This window comes from Aotus nancymaae, unplaced genomic scaffold (assembly GCF_030222135.1).
Source record: "Aotus nancymaae isolate 86718 unplaced genomic scaffold, 86718_ANA_hifiasm-v0.15.2.pri h1tg000001l, whole genome shotgun sequence".
Classification (NCBI taxonomy): domain Eukaryota; kingdom Metazoa; phylum Chordata; class Mammalia; order Primates; family Aotidae; genus Aotus; species Aotus nancymaae.
In genome coordinates, this window is record NW_026988412.1 from 13,293,611 (window position 1) to 13,316,639 (window position 23,029).

At 36.9% G+C, this 23,029-nt stretch overlaps 1 long non-coding RNA gene across 1 annotated transcript in view; it reads left to right on the top strand.

Annotated features, from left to right (window-relative positions):
* The window catches only part of LOC105732813 (uncharacterized), a 679,090-nt gene that overhangs the window by 555,549 nt on the left and 100,512 nt on the right, over positions 1-23,029 (top strand). Inside the window, exons 8-10 of the long non-coding RNA XR_010343589.1 lie at positions 75-144; positions 3,280-3,533; positions 4,733-4,808. This is a non-coding gene — a long non-coding RNA (uncharacterized LOC105732813). The remainder of the gene's footprint in view (positions 1-74; positions 145-3,279; positions 3,534-4,732; positions 4,809-23,029) is intronic.

Genomic DNA, 23,029 nt, shown 5'->3' on the forward strand with positions numbered 1-23,029 from the left:
TCCTTCTGACAGATAATGCCCTTTGAAGGGTGACTGCCCCCCTCAACTCAATATTTGTTCTCTCTCTATTCTAGATTCTCTTGGATAAATTGTAACCGATGAGAGACACCGAGCAAAAAACAATCTGACTCTCAGAGTGGGCAGGTACTTTATCTTGGAGCCATAAGGAATGGTGAGATAGGGCTTTTAGATAGAAGCAGAGAGTCTTTCTCTTTATCTATCTCCTTCCTCCAAAGGCTCTGTTTTCCTCCGTGTTCTGATACCTAAGATTATCTCCCTTGACAAAGAGGAGTGCATGCAAACATCAGGAAGGAGACAGTCCCCCTCATCCCCTGGCAGAGCCTCGTCTCATTAGCACAGCCCTGGAACAAGGCTTGGCCCTCTCTGCAGCATCACTGGGACCCTAAAAGAATAGCAATTTTCCAGACACATTATAAAGTCTCAGAGGAATACTGGGCGATTGTGTGTTAGGAACTTTCTCCGTGCATGATAATGTTGGTGGCGAGGACCTTCATCTCTTACCAATCTGTGAGTAATTCACTGGATAGAACCCCAGGGAGCTGAAGAAGTTAGTGCAGCTTTCAAAACTGCCTAATTTGCCACTAAAGAATAGCTTAGGCCCAGAGATAGACTTGTTCAATTTTAAGTGGAAAATCACTAAGTTATAAGGAAAGTGTAGCCACATGTACCTATGACTAAGTCTACATCACCCTCTTATTAAACTTAAAAATAGACTCTTAAAACAAACTGGAAGAATCTATTAACACTGAACATATACAAATCCTAAACCCAGCAAGTCTCTTATAGGTGTATACCCAGAGGAAGTGTGTCCGTAAATTCAACAAAAGATGTAGAATATTCATAGCAGTCCTGTTCCTAGTGGCTAAAAACTAGTACAAGTTTCCAAATTGTCTATATTTACATAAAACATACAGATAAATTAATGCTATGTGAAATGAGAAGTAATAATCTACAACTATATGCAAAAATACAGATGAATCTCACAAGCATGTTGAGTGAAAGAAGTAAGACAAGAGCACATAGCACATGTCTCCTTTTGTCTAAAGCACAGAAAAAGGCAAAATCAATCTGTGTTAACCAGAGCAGAGGTAGTGATACTGTTTAGGGCACAGTGACAGGAAGAGAGACTGAGAGGAGGGTTTTCATTATTCTGGTACTATTCACTTTCTTGACTGGGGTTAGTTTATAGTTCAATACATTTTCTAAAAGTTAACACACCTCATAGAAAGAAAGGGCGGCTAGAGTCCACCTGATTTAATGCACAATCATTAATCTATTGGCCAAGAGCCTTTAATCTTCCCTTAGAATAGGGACAGAGCTGGATTAACGGGTGGTCCATCCAGGCAGCTGTCTGAGGTGCCATTTTATGCTAAGGCCTGTCTGGGGATAGAAGATATAGAAAATTGTACTTGTCAGAATTTCTTCCAGAGGTGGCATTGCACCTGTTTTAAAAAAAATGATACTTTGATAAACTGTTAAATTTGGTAGAATACCCTACAGAACAGTTGCAAAGACCTTTATTATATGTTAAGAAAGCTCACTAAAGAAAAATGGCAACAATTAATTAATAAGCTCTATGACAGTTTGTTTTTAGCATTTAGCAACTATTCTATTCTCTCTCTTTTTCAGTAGGCAGAGAATGTATACAGGCATTGATGTTGGGCTTGGCTGGGTGACCTGCTTTAGCTGATAAAATGCTAGTAGACCTGAATTAGAATCTGCATTTATAAAGAGAACTTAAATTTCTTGTCCAGTGATACAATGAAAAGTGAAAGCACTAACGTATAAAAAAGCTGTTATCATTTCTGTTTTATAGGTTGAGACTCCAGAGTCTTCATTTTTAACAAGCTCCCAGGTGGTTCTGATGCCCGTCAATCTACCACACATTGAATACACTGTTTTATATCTCAATGTCTTTATCTACAAAATAGGGACCATAATACCTACTCATAAAGTTGTTTGCGGGCCAATTCAAATGCTGTATCTAAGTTTCTTAACACTGCACACAATGAGTGATCATTTCTCTTATTACCTTCTACCCCATCTCAGACTATAAAAGAGGACAGCAAACACATGTGGCAGGTTTTGTATAAAAAGTGTAACATATGGCCGGGCATGGTGGCTCACACCTGTAATCTCAGCACTTTGGGAGGCTTAGGCAGGCAGATCATTTGAGGTCAGGAATTCAAGACCAGCCTGGCCTACATGGTGAAACCTCATCTCTACTAAAAATTCAAAAATGAGCTGGGCATCATGGCGGGCACCTGTAATCCCAGCTGCTCAGGAGGCTAAGGCAGGAGAATTGCTTGAACCTGGGAGGCAGGAGCTGCAGTGAACCAAGATCGCACCACTGCACTCCAGCCTGGGTGACAGAGTGAGGCTCCGTCTAAAAAAAAAAAAAGTATAAGATATATAACGAGGACATGGTTCAATGTCATCTCTGTCACATAGCTGTGCAAACTAGGTAAGTCATTCAGCTTCTGTGAATGTCAGTGTGCTCATCTGCAAAAGGAGATCATAATGTCAACTTTTAAAGATTATGAGGATTAAATAAGGCCTGTCCCTGACACATGGTGGGCTCTAGAAATATGTTGGTTGATCCAAAAGTGACTCAGAATTCAATGTATTTAAGGTCTCTGTGACAGTCGAAAGTGCTGAATAGTGGCACCAAGGGACATTGCCCTGTGAGTTTTCACTGAACAACTACTGTGCATGCTATGGAGAAACTTGGCAGGATGTTGGTACATGTCCCAAATTGCCAGAAGCAGAGAATGGGATTCCTTTAAAAACATAAGCCTATTCATGCCCCCTCCCTGCTCAAAACCTTTCAATGTCATCCCATCACACTTACAATAAAATGCCAAGTTCTCAGAAGGGCCTATCTGACTCCCCAGGTTCAGGTATCACTCATTCTCACCACGTCATTCTATGACATCCCCCCTCTTGCTTTACTTGTCCTCAGGGCTCTTGTCACTAACCAATATCCCATTATATACAGTTTTCGTTTGCATATTTTGTGACTCCACTGTGAGAATCTTAGATTCATGAAGAAGAGATTTTGTCCCTTTCATTCACTGGTATATCTTCACCAGATACATAAGATGCTTAATAAATATTGTTAAGTGGAAAAATGGAAAAATGCCTCACCAGAAAATTCCTATCTGACCTGTAAGTAGGTATGCATAGATATGTTGGTTGTCAACACTGAGTTTTTTTTTTGTTGTTGTTGTTGTTTTGTTTTTTCTTTTTCTTTTTTAGATGGAGTCTCCCTCTGTTGCCCAGGCTGGAGTGCAGTGGTATGATCTCAGCTCACTGCAACCTCCGCCTCCCAGGTTCAAGCAATTCTCCTGCCTCAGCCTCCTGAGTAGCTGGGATCACACGCATGCGCCACCACGCCCAGCTAATTTTTATCTATTTAGGAGAGACGAGGTTTCACCACGCTGGTCAGGCTCATCTTGAACTTCTGTCCTTGTGATCCCCCGCCTTGGCCTCTAAATGTTCTGGGATTACAGGTGAGTCACCACGCTCGGCCAACACTGAGGTTTTGTATGAATAGGTTGTTTTCGTATTTACATTCATTCACGCATTCAGTATTTATTAGGCAGCTATGTCCTGCCAGATACTCTTGTAGATGCTTGGGAAATTGACTGAAATAAATCTTAGAGAAGCAGGAAGTTTGAGGGGTCATGTTCTTAGGATTGACACCTGTGGAAGGAAGGGAACTAAGATTGAGAGAAGCTGGTCCATGGAGCAGTTGCAGCAGAGGCCTCAGCTCGCCTGCCACAGAGCTGTGGAACTTGGATGACGTTCAGAGTTGTCCCAAATGGAGGTAACAAACTTGAGCCTTTGTATTTTTGCATCCAGAAGTCACTGAACATGGGATGTTCTTGGGGAAGAGCATGGCATTGGGCAAAATGAAACTCTCATACAGAGAGCAGATCCGAGAGAGAATCTCTTGAACTGTCAGCTTCCATCATTCCCAGGAGCTGGGGAGTGAGTGCTTTAGCCATAAAGATATAGGGGGAGGCAAGGGGGTGTCAGAGCAGCACATACTGACATGTACTACATGGGACAGATAGAACGGGGAGCTTGTCTTTTAGGAACTTACATGCTAATGTAAGAGAAACGGATTATCATCAACAAGCAAGATAAATAATCTAAACAGCGTATGAGAAAACAACGAATGCCAAGGAAGGTCCACAGTAGAGTTTGATGAAGGGTAATTAAATGCCACGGGGAAGCAGAGAGGCAGAATTCAATAGAAAGGGGGTAGGCTTCATTGAGCAAATAAAATTTGAACACAGGTGTGAAGGGGGTAAGAAAATTGACTCTGCAGAAATGAGCCTGGAGGGAAGAGCATTGCAGTCAGAAGGAAGAGCTGTTGGAAACACTGTGAGGTAAGAGCAGGCTTGGCGTGGCCACGATACACTACTCTTAAGACGCTTGACAAATAGAAGCGAGACTTAGTTAATAATAAAAATAAAATAGTAATCTGTGAGCTTCAGATGACAAAAATGGAAATGCATCTTTTTGCCCTTTGTTTTAAAAGAAACTTTTCCAATCAACACTATAGCTGCATTTGGGCTGCTCTGGAGGAATCAGAATGGAGCTGATTTGTTTCTTGTTTTCTCTATTTAAATAAAGAGAAAGTATACCTTGCTGACAATGGTCTATCTTTAACTCAACCTTTTCCCTTTATGAATTATTTCAGGGGCATTACTCTGAAAGTGAATGTCATTTTGCTTGAGAGAAGATGTGCTTGCAAATGAGAAAAAGACTTTACTGTGGTGAGTACAGCCAATTCATATCGTTATATTCAGTCTTTGTTCAAGGGACCGCCAAGGTAGGTGTGGTTCTGCTTGGCTTTTCTTGCAACTTGTGAAGTACTGCATGCTGGAATTTGCGGCTAGAGCTGAGGATCTCTGTGAAGTATCTGGCAAAATAGCCAAACTGAAAATAATCTCTTCCCGTATTCTGGAATGAAGCATAGACAGCCTCTTGTGCCAGGATTCTTCTTGTGTAACAAGGAACATTGCGAGGGCACTCGTTGAACAGGTGCATTGTTCTCTGAAAAGAATAGCTTGGGATGTGTGAGGAATGAAGGCAGAAGTTGCTTCCTGTAGTTGCTATTGACACAAGGAGAAGAGGTGCCTGAACTGAACTCGGCCCTATATTGTTTATTTACAATTTGGGTGTAAATTGTGATTCAGTATTTTAAAGGAAAGCCATCTGCAATTGCTCAATTATTTACATGGATGGTGTGAAGACTTGGGGTGTGAATTTTGGAGAAGAGGCAAGAGATAAATCAGGGATGTGTGAGTGCCAGAGCAAATAGGATCATCAAGCCCCCTTGCATTTAAAAAGAATCACATGTTTTCTCAGAGTCCTGCACTAAAGAAAACACCTGCTGGGGGCTGGTTTTAAGCCTACAGTATTCCCTCGGTCAGTTCTAATTAGCTGTAATTGAAGCATGCAGTGAGGTGCAGAATGGTACAGTAGAATGAGGCTGGGAATGAGCATTGAAACATCTCTGCATTTTAATCTCATCCCCACTATTTACCACAGTTACAATGCAGAAGAAGACCATTAAGCTTTCTGAGCCTTGACGTCATTTGCCATATCTATATAACCTCTCCTCCTGTGTCAACAGCAGCTGCAGGAAGCAATGTGTGCCTTCATCCCTCACACGTCCCCAGCTGTGCTCCTCAGAGAACAATGCACCTGTTCAGTGAATGCCCCTGCAATGCTCCTAGTTACACAAAGGAGACCAAAGAAGTTTAGGGACACATATGTGTACAGGGACTTGAAATGGAATAAGTAGACGCAGAGCCTGAAATGAGCATTCATGCACACATATTTATTGAGATCGTGCTTTCAGAAGTAACTAGTAAGGAAGTGAGAGAGGCAGGTAGAACAGGGTCTGTAGTGCAAAGAGATGGAAGTGCTACCCAGGCATTAAGCTTGGTTGCATTCCCAGCCCATGTTCCCTCATCTTCCCAGCCCCTAGGTGCCTTGCCTACTACAAAGCAGGTATTCCCTATATGCTTGTTTTACTGACTTAAGTTAGAAATGAAGCAAATCAGCAGTTTTAAGTTGTTTATTTAAACTTAACATAGTAATTAAGTAATATAATCCCCAAAGGTATATTAAAGTTTATATAAGATATAAGTTAAAGGCTGATGGTAGTTTTGCAGAGGTTCCTGTGGCCCAATTTGGCCTTAGTTCAATTCAGTTCAGGAAGTTTATGAGGTCTTAATCTTAATTCACTTATGGTGCTCATAACTGGGGGAGAAACACGATCGTGCCACTGATCTCAACACCAAATAATTTACAATCTTATTTTGCAATCAGACTCCATCCAGTTCCTCTCCCCAGTCCTGGCAACCCTGTCTGCTTTCTGTAATGATGGGTTTGCCTATGCTGGTTGTATCATTTAAAAGAAATTGTACAATATGTTATATTTTGTGTCTGCCTTTAAACTTTCACTTGGCATAATGTTTTTGAAGTCTAGACAAGTTGTAGCAGGTATAAGCACTTAATTTATGGCTGGGCGCAGTGGGTCATGTCTGTAATCCCAGCACTTTGGGAGGCCAAGGCAGGCGGATCACGAGATCAGGAAATCAAGACCATCCTGGCTAACATGGTGAAACCCCGTCTGTACTAAAAATACAAAAAATTAGCTGGGTGTGGTGGCACGCGCCTGTAGTCCTAGCTACTCAGAAGGCTGGGGCAGGAGAATCCTTTGAACCTGGGAGGCAAATGTTGCAGGGAGTGGAAATCGCACCACTGCACTCCAGCCTAGGCAACAGAGTGAAATTCCATCTCAGAAAAAAAAGATTACTTAATTTATTTTTTATGGCTGAGTAATATTTCTTGTGTGTATATGCCATTATTTGTTAATCCATTCATGCATTAATGGACACTTGGGTTGTTTGTAATTTTGGGCTATTATGAATAATGCTACTATACACATTCCTGTTAATGTTCTAATTTCTATGCGGGCATGCGTTTCATTTCTCTTAGGCATATAGTTAGAAGTACATTTCTGGAAAGTATGGTAGTTCTGTGCTTAACTTTTTGAGAAACCACTAAACCTTCTACAGCAATTGTACCATTATTCATTTCTACCAGTAATGTATGATGGTTTTCATGTATCCACATTCCAACACTTGTTATTTTCCATTATTGTTATTGATTACTAGTGGGTGTGATGTGGTATTTCATGATTTTCATTTTCATTTTCTTAATGACTAAATGAGTTAAATATCTTTTCACATACTTGCAGGTTATTTGTGTATTTTCGTTAGAGAAATATCTGTTCAAGTCCGTTGCTCATTTTTTAATTGTTTTTGGTTTTTTAGTTGTTGAGTTGTAACAGTTACTATGTTGTCTGAATACTAAACTAAGTCAGATACATAATATTGAAATATGATTTTCTGTTCTGTAGATTTGCTTTTCACTGTATTCATAATGTCCTTTACTATACAAAATTTTAATCTTTATGATGTACAGTTTATCTGTTTTTAAACTTGTTGCTGCTAGTTTATGCATTTCTAGAATTATGTTCCATTTATCTGGGCTGTCTAACCTGTTGGTGTACAGTTGTTCATAGTACTCTCTTATAATTCTTTTAATTTCTATAATATTGACAGCAATGTCCCCACTTCCACTTCTGAGTTTATTGAGTTGTTTAAGAGTCTGTTGTTTAATTTCTACATATTTGCAAATTATCTGTTTTTCCTTCTCTTCCTTTTAGCTTCATTCCATGGTTCTTGGAGAATAAAAATTTTTATGATTATAGTCTTTTTAAATTTATTAAGACTTGTTTCATGGCCTAATATAGTGTCTATCCTAGAGAATGTTCCATGTGCACTTGAGAAGAAGTATTTTCTGCAATTGTTGGGGAGAGTGTTTTTCATGTTTGTTAGGTGTAGCTGGTTTATGGTGGTGTTGGAGTATTCAAATTCTTTACTGATCTTCAGTCTAGATCCATTATTGAAAGTGAGGTACTAAAGTTACGTTGTTTATCTGAGATCTATATTTTTTAATGTAGGTGTTTACAGCTATAAATTTCTTTCTTAGCACAGCTTTTGCTACATCCAGTAGTGTGTGGTATTTTTGTTTTCATTGTCTCAAAATAATTTTCTAATACTTCTAATAATTTCTTTTTTAACCCATTGGTTGTTTAAGGGTACGTTGTTTTAATATTAATCATAATACTAGTTATCAACTATTATTGTAGAACTCTATTTCTCCTTCAATTCTGTCAATGTTTGCTTTATATACTTGGGGACTCCATTGTTAGGTGAATATATGTTTATAATCGTTATTATCCTCTTTATGAAGGGAAGGTCTATCATTTTCTGTGATTCACTCAATATATTTTAGTATTAGGTAAACCAAATTCTTTATGCTTTGTCAGCTTTTTTCTAGCCACTTTTGTATATTTACATTTTCAGATTATTAAAATTATTTTTATCAATTCTTAAAAAGAAATAAAAACAAAGTGATATTGGAATTTTCCTGGTAAATTGAATGTATTGGTTAATTTGAGAAAAATTGTCTTTTTTCCAATAGTATGTCATTTAGCCATATAAGACATTTTTCTGCAATTAGTCGTCTTCTTCCAAGTTTTTATATAGAATTTTATATATTTTATGCAATATCTGTCCATTTATTGTGATACTTGTTCTCTAGCATTTTATATTCATGAAATATTTATATTTATGAAATATTAATATTAGTATTTACAGTATTGTTATTGTGAATGTAATCATTTTCTGTATTATATATCTGAGGGGTTATTATTATATCAGAAAATTATATTTGAATATTGTGTGATTGGCCCCATTACTTAATTCTTTCACTACTTCTAATTGTTCTTGCTTTTCTTAAAATTTCCTGAATATGTAATCTCATTATTTGCAAATAACAATAATTATTTCCTTTCTACTTCCAGTATTTATATCTTTTATATTTTCAGAATAATTATAAATAATAGTGATTGTTACAAATGTGCTTTCTTTGTTTCTCTTTAAATGAGAACGTGCCTCATGTTTTAATATCAATCATAATGCTAGTTACCAGTGTGTGGTATAAACATATATATAAAATATGTTTTATATATATATATATATACACACACACACATCACACACTGGTATAAATATGCTATATATATAGCTTATTTCCACATATATAAAAACTATATTTTAATAAATATTATACTACACTTTTAAAACTATTATATGCCTTTGATATATTTTTGAGTTGTATTATATACTTATGGAAATTGTAACTTTCTAGTTTTTTCTTTGACATATTAATCAAATTAGTAAATCTCTTAGCAGATTTCTGAAAATTTAAATTCTTTGCATTTTTAGCATTAACTTCATTTGATCACTGTAATTGACATTCTCTGTCTTCATTTCACATTTTGTTAAGTATAACTTAAATTGATTAGTTATTTATTTCTTCATTTTGCTACATTGCCATGATTTGGGTTCAATAATAACTGCATTATTTTTAGTTAATAAAAAATTTTGTTCTCATTTTTCATTTTAGAATTATATAAAATACAGAAATTTATGGTTTTTTTGAGATCTTAATAATGACTCATGTATTGTTTTCCTTTTCAGCAGGAAAGGAAAATTATGTTTAATTACTACGTTTTCCAAATTATTATGGTATGATTTAGACTTTACATTTAGTAGTTTAAATTTTCTTAGAAAACCATTTATTTCCCTCAAGTTTCCAGATTTATGATTATAAAGCTAGGCATATAGTCTGGCAATCGTCTGAATTTCATGGGGTATTGAATATTTTCATTTGCTCATGATTTATTTAGCAAATATATTTTGTGGCTACGTGTAAATATACGGATGTATATTTGTATACATACATGATCATTATATGTATTTATATAGTATACAAACATACGTTCATATTATATGTTCATTCTTGTCTCAAAAAACCTTTTCATTATAATCTTTGTTTTAAAATTTATTCCTTACTAGTTTTAATCTATTTTAAAAGTTAGATAATGAGTTATCACATGTGTCACCAAAAGCATGATCTATTAAAAAATCACTAATTTAAACTTCATCAAAACTCAAACACTTTGCTTCGCAAAAATCCCTGTTAAGATGACAAAAAGACAAGGCGTAGATTCAGATAAATTATTTTCAAATTACATATTTGACAAAAGACTTGAATCCAGAATACATGAATAAGTTTTTAACTCAACACTAAGGGGAAAAAAAAACCAGTTTGACTACAAAAAGGGTAAAAGTTTGAACATTTTACCACACAGGCTATAGGAATGACAGACATACAATGAAAAGATGTTGAACACCACTAGCCTGTAGTGAAATTTAAGACTATAATAAGATACCAAAACAAACTTATTAGAATGACTAATTATTTCAGAAATATAGTGTTAATACCAAGCACTGGCAAAGATGTAGAACTACTGGATTTCATGTATGATGCCAGTAAATGGTGCAGTAAAATGTACTATAAAATGTATAGCCACTCTGGAAAATCGTTTGGCTGTTTCTCACAAAGTTAAATACACTTACCATTCTGACTGGTGTAAGATGATATCTTATTGTGGTTTTAATTTGCACTTCTCTGATGTTAATGATGTTGAGCATGTTTTCATGTTTGCTGGTCACTTGTATGTCTTCTTTTGAGAAATGTCTCTTCATGTCTTTGCCCACTTGTTAATGGAGTTGTTTTTTTCTTGTTGATGCACTTAAGTTCCTTATAGATCTTTAGTCTTTGATTGGGTGCATAGTTTGTGAATATTTTATCTCATTCTGTAGGTTGTCTGATTGCTCTTTTGGAGAGTTTCTTTGGCTATGCAGTCACTCTTGGTTATATTAAGTCCCATTTGCCTATTTTAAAACAAAAATTCTTGCATTTGCTTTTGAAGCCTTCATCCTAAATTCTTTGCCTATGCCAATATCTAGAATATTTCCTAGGATTTCTACTACAATTTTTATAATTTGTCATCTGACATTTGAGTGTTTAATACATTTTGAGTTTTTATAATTTTATAATTTGACATCTGACATTTGAGTGTTTGATATATTTTGAGGTAATTTTGAGCTAAATTTTGTATTGGCGAAAGGCAGCAGTCCAGTTTCATTCTTCTGCATATTGGTTAGCCAACTTTCTTAGCACCATTTATTGAATAGGGTGTCCTTTTCCTGTGGTTTATTTTTATTGACTTTGTTGAAGATTGGTTGTAGATGTGTGGCTTCTTTCAAGGGTCTCTATTCTCTTCCATTGGTCTATGTATCTATTTTTGTGCCAATACCATGCCATTTTGGTTACTGTAGCTTTAAGATACAGTGTGAAGCAGTAATGTGATGTCTCTAGCTTTCTTCTTTTTGCTTAGCATTGCCTCGGCTGCTCAGGATCTTTTTCTAATTATGTGCAATATGAATATGCACGCAATTATGAATATGAATATGGTAATTTGATAGAGGTGAATTTGTAGATTGCTTTGAACATTGTTTTGGGCAATGTTTATTCTTCCAATTCATGAGCATGGAAGCTTTTCTATTTGTTATGTCATGTATAATTTATTTTAACAGTTTTGTAATTTTCCTCACAGAGATCTTTAATCTCCTTGACTAGGTGTATTCCTAGGTATTTTATTTTTTATGTTATTTATTTTTTTTTTTAGGTTATTATAAATGGGACTGCACTCTTCATTTGATTCTCTGCTTGAATCTTATTGTTATATAGAATGTTACTAATTTTTGCATGTTTATTTCGTATCCTGAGACTTTGCTGAAATTGTTTATCAGGTCAAGAGTCTTTTGGTGGAATCTTTAGGATTCTCAAGGCATAGAATTATATCAGCAGCAAAGAGAGATAATTTGACTTCCTCTTTTCCTATTTGGATGACTTTTATTTCTTTCTGTTGCGGATAGCTCTGGCTTGAATTTCTAGCACTTTGTTAAACTGGAGTGGTGAGAGTGAACATCTCTGTCTTCTTTCAGTTCTTAAAGGAGTGCTTCCAGCTTTTCCCCATTTTGTATGATGTTGATGCTGGGTTTCTCATAGTTGGCTCTTATTATTTTGGAGTTTGTCCTTTTGATGTCTAGTTTCTTGAAGGTTTCTATCATAAAGAGATGTTGGATTTTGTCAAATGTTACTTCTGTATCTATAAAAGTGATCATATAGTGTTTGCTTTTAATTATGTTTATATGGTGAATCACATTTATTAATTTGCATATGTTGAACCATTCTTGCATTCCAGGAATGAATCCCACTTGATCACTGTGAATTAACTTTATTCAGTTTGCTGGTATTTTGTTGAGGATTTTAAAATCTATATCAGGGATATAGACCTATAGTTTTCTTTTTTTGTTGTTGTACATTTGCCGAATTTTGGTATCAGGATGATACTGGTTTCATACAATGAGTTAGTGATTTGTTTAGGGTTACTGTTGATATGTCAGATGATTTTTCTGTCATAGTGTTGTTAGCTAGGTGCTTTGCTGTCTCAGTTGTGTAGTTTCTTTATAGGGTCTGTGGGCTATGTGTGTATTTGTGCTTTTGTAGTAGAAACTATCGTTCTTTCATTTCCATGTTTAGAACTCCCTTAATCATCTTTTGTAGAGCCAGTCTGGTGGTGACTAATTTTCTTAGGCATTGCTTGTCTGGGAAAGACTTTATATCTCCTTTGTTTAAGGAGCTTGCTTTGGTAAGATATAGAATTCGTGGCTGACATATCTTCTATTTTAGAATGCTAAAAATTGTTCTCCAATCTTTTCTGACTGGTAAAGTTTCTGCTGAGAAGTCTGTTGTTAGTTTGATGGGTTTTCCTTTATAGGTAATGTGACCCTTCTCTCTAGCTGCCTTTAAGATTTTTTCTTTTGCACTGGCCTTGGGTGGTCTGCTGAGTACATGACTTGATAATAGTTGCCTTGTAGAGTATCTTGCAGGAGTTCTCTGGATTTCTTATATCATGTAAACCTCTCTAGCAAGAATGGGAACATATTTCTAAGTCATATCCTCAAATATATTTTCCAAGTGACTTACTTTCTCTTCTTCTATATCAAGAATGCCAATGAGGCATACATTTGTTCCCTTTACATAATCTCATATTTTGAGAGGGCTTTGTTTATTTTTTACATTTTTAAAAATTTCTTCCAACTTGGTTGATTTGAAGGACTAGTCTTCAAACTCTGAAATTCTTTCTTCTACTTGGTCTAATCATATTTAAGGCTTCCAACTGTATTTTGAAATTCTTGTAGATAATTTTTTAATTCCAGAAGTTATGCTTGATTTTTTATTAATAACTGTGTTGTCCTTAAATACTTATTTATCTGGGTTTGTGTGTGTGTGTGTTAGATTTGAACTTCCTCTTCCATCTCTTTGAGTTTCTTTGCCATTCAAATTCTGATTTCTATATCTGCCATTTCAGACATTTCATTCTGGTTAAGACCCATTTCTTGGGAGCTAATGGGATCTTTTGGCTGTAATAAAAACACTCTGATTTTTTGAATTGCCAGAGTTCTTACACTGATTCCTTCTCATCTGAGAAAGCTCATGTTTCCTCTCTCTCTCTCTCTCTTTTTTTTTTTTTGAATTTGCTTTTGTTTGGATGATGGTTCTTGATTTTTTACTGTTTTTTGCCTTGTAGATATAACTGTGGCGTATATCAAATATGATTGATTGGCTTCTTTTCTGGGTGTTTTCAGGGCTCCACAGTGGCCGTATGGGCTCCTTGGCTGCAGGCAGTTTCATATAGTGGCTTTCTCCCATCTTGCTTGGAGTAGCAGTGTAATTTTGTTTGGTGCTGCAATTCAAGCTGCAGTCCAGTAGTTGGCATTTAAGAGTAAGAGCTGGCAAGTAGTTGCAGAAGCAGAGGCAATAAAGAAGTATGAAAAGCATTTTCCCCAAGTATATATTTTCTTTCAATGGTGGTGGAACCACTATAGAAACCTTAGAATTGGTCTCTTTCAGCCCATGCTGCCAAGCCCTGATGGGAAGAGCTGCTACTGAATCTGCAACAGTGCACTGAGGAGGGAGGAATGGGGGATGAGATGACCTCCTCCCCATATCTGTTCCTGAGCTATGATGGTGCCATGCCCACACTGACTTTTACTCAAAGTGGGCTTTGGCGGGCTGCTCTTTTCTCTCCCTTAGAGGTGGACTGTGCTGAGAGTTAGAGCTCTGGGTCTGGGTGTTTTCAGTGACAAAGTGTCTGTATAAATTCCTTAGTTATAGGTAGCCTTTGGATAATGGTTTATCCAAATGCTGGTTATAGTAGTTAGGTACTGGGCATGTGAGCAGGCTCACTGCCTCCTATGGGGTCAGGGTAACAATGGTCAGGAAGTTTCACTCTTTTCCCAGTGCTATGTACTTGTGTTGGCAGATATCCTAGAGTGTTGTGCCATTAATTCTCCAAGCCAGTAGGTGGCTCTTGTGGGTAAGAGCTGGCTACAGCCAATGTGGCTGGGTATATACCTGATCCTTACTGATTAAAACTCTCTGGGAGCTCAGACCACTGTGGAATGCATAGCCCTAGAGAATGAGAGCAAGATGGGTGGCGCCAGATCAAGCGGGCCCATCTGCAGGTCCCACAATGTCAGGCACAAGCACTAGCTCCAAGGACAAGTTTAGTGGGCAGCCACCAAGTGCTCAGAGGTATGCCTAAGCATGAAGCTGAGAAACCTCATTTTCCCCAATTTCCCTGCATGAGGAAGGGTGAGCGGCCTAATTCTCCAATCCAGGAGAGTGAGTTCTCCAAGTGCGTAGAAGTCTGCCTGGGTATAGAATAGAAAGAGCCCCACTGCACTACAATCTTTTTACAAAAAGGGTAGGGTGGCTCAGGCAGCTGTTCAAGGTGAACAAGTGCTTGGAATGCCTGGAAATCTACCTGGACATGGAGCACAGAGGGCCCCACTACACCACAGTCTCTGGGGAGCAGGCTGGAGCACCTCATAATGACACATGTAGACTGGTTCTAGGTTGCCAAGCTGGCCTTGTGTGAAGGTCTCATTGCCCAAAAGAAACCACAGCTACAGCAACTCTCCTCCCACTCTAGACCTGCAATGGGGAAAAGCACGATTCTAGCGCCTACTGCTAAAGTGCTTTCCAACCTTACTGCTCAATTCTGGCTGTGGAGGCTCTGTACTACTCCAGAACAGGTGTTCCAACCTCTGACCAGACACTAAAATGCCTGCGAGGCCATGTTGCCAGATTGCCAAAGAATGACTTTGTATAAGCCTGGATTAAAAATGGCATCCCTGTCACAATCCCAGGTCTGGGAAAATGATTGCAACTTTTCCCTAGTCTTTCCCTCTCAGTGTCTCCAAGCCTCCCTCCAAGGTAGCTGCAGGGACTTGAGAGGAATAATGTGCTCTCCCTTGGCCTGGGTTGCATGGATCTGCAGTGGAAAAGTGAGTCACCAAGGGGGGTTATCTGTCTCTCTCACACACCAAGGTTTCACTCACTTTTACCAGCCAGATGCCTCATGGGGGCTGTTTGCCCACCTTATCTTCCCCAGGATCTGGTGTGTCCTTTACTATTCTGATAGATTCCCCTTTTTCTTCTTGTATTAAAACTCACAGAGTTTATCTTTATGTACTATTTTGCTATTTCCAAGTGACTGAGGAATCCTAAAGGCCTCTAATCCACCTTCTTGAAGTAGGAAGGAGGGGGAAGAAGAGTGTTTCCAAAGAACTCATCCATAGACTCAACTTTGCCAAGGAAAGAATCAATGAGTTCGAAGATATGTCAATAGAAACTTCTCAAACTGAGATATAAAGAGAAAATAAAAAGTGGAAAAAACTTAAGAGAACATCCAAGAGCTATAAAAGAATTTCAAAATATATAAAAATTAATCTGTTTGTCTCTTCTGAATGCTTGAAGTTTAGTAAATTTAATAACGTATATCTCATTTTTGGTGATTCTATGTTCATTTTTTATAAAATAGAACAAGCCCTTGAAAACATTTAAAAGATTCTGGGTTTTTATTCTTCTTTCATCTGAGGAGATTTCGCTTCTTCTATAGTATCATAGTCTTTGTATCTGTTTTATTTTTATATCATTAAATTTATCTCAAATTATTTAAATCTTTATGTCCTTTTCTTCTGCATCTTGGTGACTTTATCAAGCCTATTCTCTAAGTCATTATTTTTAACATATTTTAAGGGTCTCACTCAGGTTTTTTCCCTTCAATATTTTTTTTCTTAGTTCTGCTGGCTCTGTTTACCTGTTATTGTGATCACTAAAGTTTTCTTTTGTTTCCTGGGGTAGGTTTTTCTTCAGGATCCATTCTTCATCCTATTGTGTATGTGCTACATTGTTTCCTTGTGTGACTTTGTGTGTATGTGAGATGGTGGATAAATTGAGGGCCATCACTTTTTTCCTTCTTGGTTCCCATGTTGTTTATTCCTATTGACTTATCTTATACCCGAGATTATTCCACAGAGTCTTCTATTTGCTTCCACATAGTAAAACAGACTTTGCTTAACTTCTTCCCTTTTTACCTAATTAATATCTGAATCCCCACCCTCAAGTTTTTCAACAAAGACTCAAAATCTTTGCATTGTTAATTTTTATTTTTTGGTGAGTTTTTAGCTGCCTCAGTGGGCTGATATTTAAAGGTGATTTGAGGCAGCTGCTTTAAGAAATTTTTTGTTTTACTTACTCCATTTTTTAAAAATTCCTATATTGGGTCCATGCTACCAGGATGGAAGTGGCCAGTCTCATGGGCTTTAAAACTGTGCATCTAAAAGGGCCAGTCACTTTGGTGTGAAAATATTGCTATTAAAACTTCTCAATTTTGTGGATCTATATATGCAATTTTCTCACTTGCACTAAGATTTTCTGCATCCATTACTAGTATAAGTCATGCTTTTTCATAGGCTTTTTCTGTCTTCTTCTTCTATTCTAAATTGCCAAGTAAAAGTAGAAAAAACTTAGCATCCTTTCTGGTTTGTTTGTATCCAAGATTTAGGTATGTGACACCACATGAGATAGGTGTATTTACATTCTTCTAGCTCATCGATATGTCCATTCACAAGGGTGTGTGTGTGTATGTGTGTTCTACCACTACTTTTTACTACTGCATGCTGTTTAGTCTACCGAGAAAGCAATATTAGTTTAAAATAGATTATTTTCACTCCTCTACTCCCTCAACATACTAGAGCTATACAACCACACCCTTTACCATTTGGCTGTGCAGAGTTTCCTAGCCCAGCAGGTAGACTACACTTCTTTGCTCCATTGACTTTTGGCTGGACCATGTGACTTACTTTGGTAATGGAGTGTGACCACATGTGATGTGAGCAAAAGTTTTAAATGTGTTTCTGTTGTTTGCTTTGTTCTTTTTCATTTTGTTTTCATCTGCCAGGAGAAGTACATGTCCTATGTAGCCTTTTCCTCTTCAGCTTGGGTCCTAGAATAATACAGATCTGAAAATGACACAAACCTGAGCTTAGCCAAGACACTGCGAGATCCATGAACAAGAAATAAATACTTGTTTTTGGATTCAACTGAGATTTGGGGGTTGTTATGCAGAATTTTATAGTAGCAAGCTGACTAATAAGAGAACCATCTTCTTTAAATATCATCCAATTATTCTGTGTTTTGTTTATAGTATGTGAAGACACTTAAGTTGAAATTCCAGAGCTCTAGTCACTGAGCTCTATAAGTCATCATTAAGTTTCCACTGGGGCCACACCTCTCACAAGCTGTTCTCAGCCAATGACTGAGCACATTATGGATCATGCTAAGGTGGGTCCAGTCTGGGAGACATAGGGCTCATCTGATGATGGACCAGCTCAAGAACACTGAATGGCCTTGCAGAAATTTCCTTAGACTGCGAAGTGGTCTAATGTATTTGTCCCACCTTCCTTTATTCCAGCTTTCTCTTATGAATAGATGCACACTGCAGTCCAGCAGCTCTCCCACCTCTTCCCAGGTCCCTCCCCATTTTTTCGCAACGGGATATCCCACTAAATGCTCCCTTTGTGTTTAATCAATTTCTCAGAAGACCTGGACTAGGACAGTCTCTTATCTCTTCCTTACTCCAGACTTAGAAACAATGTTCTCTGGTGGGCATTTTAAAAGCATTGCATTTAGAATTTGCATTTTAGAAATTGCCTGTACTTTTAGCTTTTTTTCAGGAAAATTTAAAAAAAAATTATGAAACTTTCTCACATGTTCTGTCAGGGTTTGTTGAGTTTTAAGCTGGAATGTCTTTTTAGGAAGAAATGCCATATTTTAAAATACAAACTGGCATCATAATAAAAAGAAAAGGCTAGATTTAAGAAACAGAGTCTGTCTATAAGATTCTGTATGATAGCCACACACTGCATAAATTCTTTTTTTTTTTTTTTCTTTTGAGACGTAGTCTTGCTCTTATTAACCCAGGCTGGAGTGCAATGGCGCGACCTTGGCTCACCGCAACCTCCACCTCCTGGGTTCAAGCAATTCTCCTGCCTCAGCCTCCCGAGTAGCTGGGATTACAGGCTGCGCCACCATGCCCAGCTAATTTCTGTAGTTTTAGTAGAGACGGGGTTTCACCATGTTGACCAGGATGGTCTTGATCTCTTGACCTAGTGATTCAGCCGCCTCAGCCTCCCAAAGTGCTGGGATTGTAGGCATGAGCCCATAAATTCTTTATAGGCCTGGCCCATAAATTCTTAAACAAGCAAGATGAGCTTTCATTTTTGAAATTTAATTATAAATCTTAAACATACTGAGGCTTTGTGGACCTGCTGCCCCTGAATTAGTTCATGAAATGGCTGAGTTAATACGACACAGTTGGATCTTTGCAGTTATATAGCTATGGCCTTGGTTTTATTTCCCTAAGGCCCGAGGAATATAAAATCTAGGAACATAGTTTAAATAGATTAAGGGGTAGGGGTAGTATTGTATGTGTACATGTGTAAAATAGGCCAGTTGTGTATCCTTAACGTTCACAAGAGTTTGCATAGTGAATGGTTCAACAATTGTCTCCTGCATATTCAGTTGTGAACTTTACACTCTAACTGAAACCCACATGGGACATGGAACTGTCATTTCCTTGAAGCTATTAAATACTTATGAAAAATAGCTGATGCATTCAAGCCTGTTTTCAATTTGAGACTCACTGGGAGTGTCACATTCTCAGGGGCAGTTAAGACTCTCTTTAGTGTCATATGTCCAAAAATAGCCTTAAAGCCAAACACTTGGGTCAAGATGAAGTGGGGTAGAAAGGAAACATCTCTAAACAAATGAATTATCCAAAATGCCACAAGAATTCTCTGTGGTCGAATGAATCAAAGCTGCTTTGTATGGCAGCACTCAGGCACCCACACACTCAAAAAACACCTGGCTGAGAAGCCACCAGTCTATATTCATTGGCCTCATGGGTGCAATATATCCTCTGAAGACCTATTAAATCAAGCTTCGGGTATTTAATAGGTATTAAAGAAGATATTGTTCTAAATATTTGTTTGCATTTTACATTCAATATTGCTATGAAGACAAAAGTCCTTTGGAAAATGATTAAGCCATTGTTTCTGTTTAAGAGAAACTTTAGTTAGAAAGGTAGATGTTTTAGAAAATAAAGCCAATAATTTATAAGAAGCAAAAGACTTATCAAAATGAGTGTTTGTGCCAACACCAAAACCTTGCAATCTGTGCTTTTCTCAAAAAAGGTGTGTATCCCTTTAGTCAGAATTCAAATGTGCATTTTCTTGCTTTACAGATGGAAAAAAATCCAATTCTCTATTTATTTTGTAATGCTTGGCATGTAAAGCTCTAGCTGGCTCAAGTAGTTCTGATGAAATGCAGGACAATGACACCTTGAAAGGTGGTGACAGTATATCCTCTCAAAAAGTAATTGCTCCTGGCTTCACACATAGTAACTTCAAGATGGAAAATACATTTAGAATAGTAAATGCCAAGAAAGCATCTAATCCAACTTATCCTTCCTTATCATTTTATGGAAGCAGGTAGGATAAAAATATGAGCCAAAAGTATTATCCATAATATCAAAATTTAGTGCTTGTTAAGTCTGTCTTCTCTGTCTCTGTCTCCTTTATCTCTGTTCCTTCCTCTTTCCTCAATCCTTGGAGCAAACATTGTTCTAAATTTTATTTTTATCATTTCTTGGTATTTCATAATTAGTCTCTTAGTTATAGACAGTTCTAAACAATAAATTGTTTAGTTTTGAGTTTATTAAAAGGGAATGTACCATACATAGTATTTGTTCTATTCGCTTTTTTGACTCAATCCTATTCTTATTTTTAAATTTATTCACTTGTTGCAAGATCTAGACCCTGTTCATTTTCACTACAGTCTGTAATATATTTTGTAAATATATTATAATTTACTGGGCTGTCCTTTGATTAATGGACCAGACGTGACATAGGTTGGAAATACCTTCTTCCACTTTGTGTCTTTTCATTTTCCTTATGGTATCTTTGATAACCATAAGTTCTTCATTTTCATTTAGTCAAAATTATCCATTTTTTCTTTTTGCTTTTTAGCACATTGTGACATATTTAAGAGAGTTTTCATTCTCCAAAGGTATGAAGATATTGCTCTAAATATTTGTTTGCATTTTACAATAAAGTCTTCAATCTTTCAGAAACATATTTTTCTAGAGGCATTTTATTAGGTGCATGAAAAATTAGAATATTACTATTTGTCTGTTTTAAGTTTTTCATAACTATACAAAGACCATTTCAACCCCTGGCCTCATATTTTTGTCTTTTTGATTCATTTAAATATATTTATACCAGACTTTTTAGTTAAAATTTGCCATGTAAAATTTTTCTCATATCTTTAGATTCAAATGTTCCATGCTCTCATGTTGTGGGTGTACCTCCTATAAAAAGCACTGAAATTGATTTTTTTAATACAATCTGACTATAATTCAATAATTTAAAATCATCAATGAATTTTTAAACTTTCACCCATGACTTTTTTAAATTTAATATAAGTGAAAGCACAGAGGATGTTAGCTTATAAAATTAATGGATTGGATTCTGTCACACAATTGATTATTATCATAAAGATGAAATAGCAGCTTTCAAAGAAAGCAGTCTCCACCTTGGTTCTTTTAAAATAACATGTGTGGACATAGTCCTAAAAGTCAAAGAAGTGTTTTTTGGATTGTCTCAATTTTTATGAATAAAAATTTTCCAAAGGGAAACAAAAATGGCTCAAATCTTATAACACATTTAACAATATGACATATTAGGGATTTATATAAGCAAGATAAATATCTAATTACTGAACCACATTATTTTATGGCATTAAGCAATTTAGCAAAGAAAGTGCTTAGGTGGTGTAACTAGAAACTTTGAGAGATGCACCCAATACACACACACAAGGGTATATTGTTTTCTTATTAGGAAGATTGTTCAAGCCGTAGTTATGGTTCTGAAGGATTAGGCCCTTGGAGAAAATTAAAAGATTATCGGAAGAGAATAAAGGTTTCCTGCTTGTAGATTGTAAAAGAGGTAAGTGATCTCGGTTGTGCTTATCACATGATTGTCATCGGCTATTGGCTGATTTAAGATCATCTCGCTGGGTTGACTGGGCTGTATCATCCTCTGGCAGGCTAGCCTCAACATCTTCACATAGACATTATGGAGGGAGCAAGGTGAACAACCCCAATATGTAGCATTCTTCCAGCCTCTCCTTGCATCATGTTTGCTGACACCTCATAGGCCAAAAGAAAGTGCACAATTGGGTTTAAAGTCAGACTAAGCAGGCACTGGAATGCTACAGGGAAGAGGGTGACAGTCCTGGCAGGGCTCAAGTATTGGGGCCATTAATTAAATCAATCTACCACAGAGGCCAGTATCTTTCCCTGACTGAGAAATGTGGGTATGAGCACAACAATAAGTCTCTTAGAGAGAGGGTGGACAGGGAACTGTTGTCCCCAAGCAAAGACAAGCTTCAGCTGACAAGGTATGACCTGTCTCAAGGACAAGCTTGCCCTTTGGCCCAGGCCTCTCACCAGTCTTTGCTTCCTTTTTGAATAGCTGGAGCTTCTAATTGCTTGGACGCAGTTTTAACAAAGAGAAAGGAGCAACCAAGGAGAAGCAGACTTCTTTGTCTAACATTGCACTTAGGGTAGGAAGCAAACTGATAAGTGGCAGTACTTATAAAGGAATGTTATATTTCTTCTCAGGGATAGACAATGCTTTTGGGAAAAAGACAGGTCCCTTGTAACTGCTGTTAGGGTAGCGTTGCTCTTTGATTTGCATAAGCCATAGGCATCTCCTCTGAATTTTATCAAAATTGCAAATTAAGAAGTACAGAAACATGGATTGGAAACAGCTAGATTTCTGAGGCACAGTAACAAAGTACTAAAGAGCCTTGATTTGAAATAATAAAATGTATTTGGGATTTCTATATTTTATATTTGGGGACATTTATTTTGTGTGTGTGTGTGTGTGTGTGTGTGTGAGAGAGAGAGAGATAGTCACATTATATATAGATATCCTATATAATTTTAGTTTATTTAGTGTTTAGTTTATTTAGTTTATTAGGTTCCATAGTGCTATATTGATGCATGTTTTTGCATTTGCTGTTAGAAAACAGGGCAATAAATCTGAGGCAATTCAGATGTAATCTCTGTTGCTGTAGTAGAATGAAAAGCTAGAATTTCTGAATATATTTTAAGCTGCCTTCTACCTTAATGCATTGTGTCATGTTCTTAGCAGTTTCTCCCATAGAAGATGGGCTTTCAACGTGCATGTCAGCTTGGGGGAAATCATACTCCTATGTATTAACTGCTGACTCCTTTAATCCTGTTAGAATTTAATTTCCCTTGATTGAATATGGTGTTATCACTAGGTGCTGAGTGGTCCTTTCCTATCAGTACATATAAATCCTGTTAGTCCTTCCCAGATTCCGGATGTTCCAGAGCATTCTGAGGTCAGACTGTTCTGAAGGAGCATTTGCTTTCTGATTCATCCAATAGAGAAAGTGAAAGTTAAACTTTTTGGCAAAGATGTCTTGTTTGTGTCTA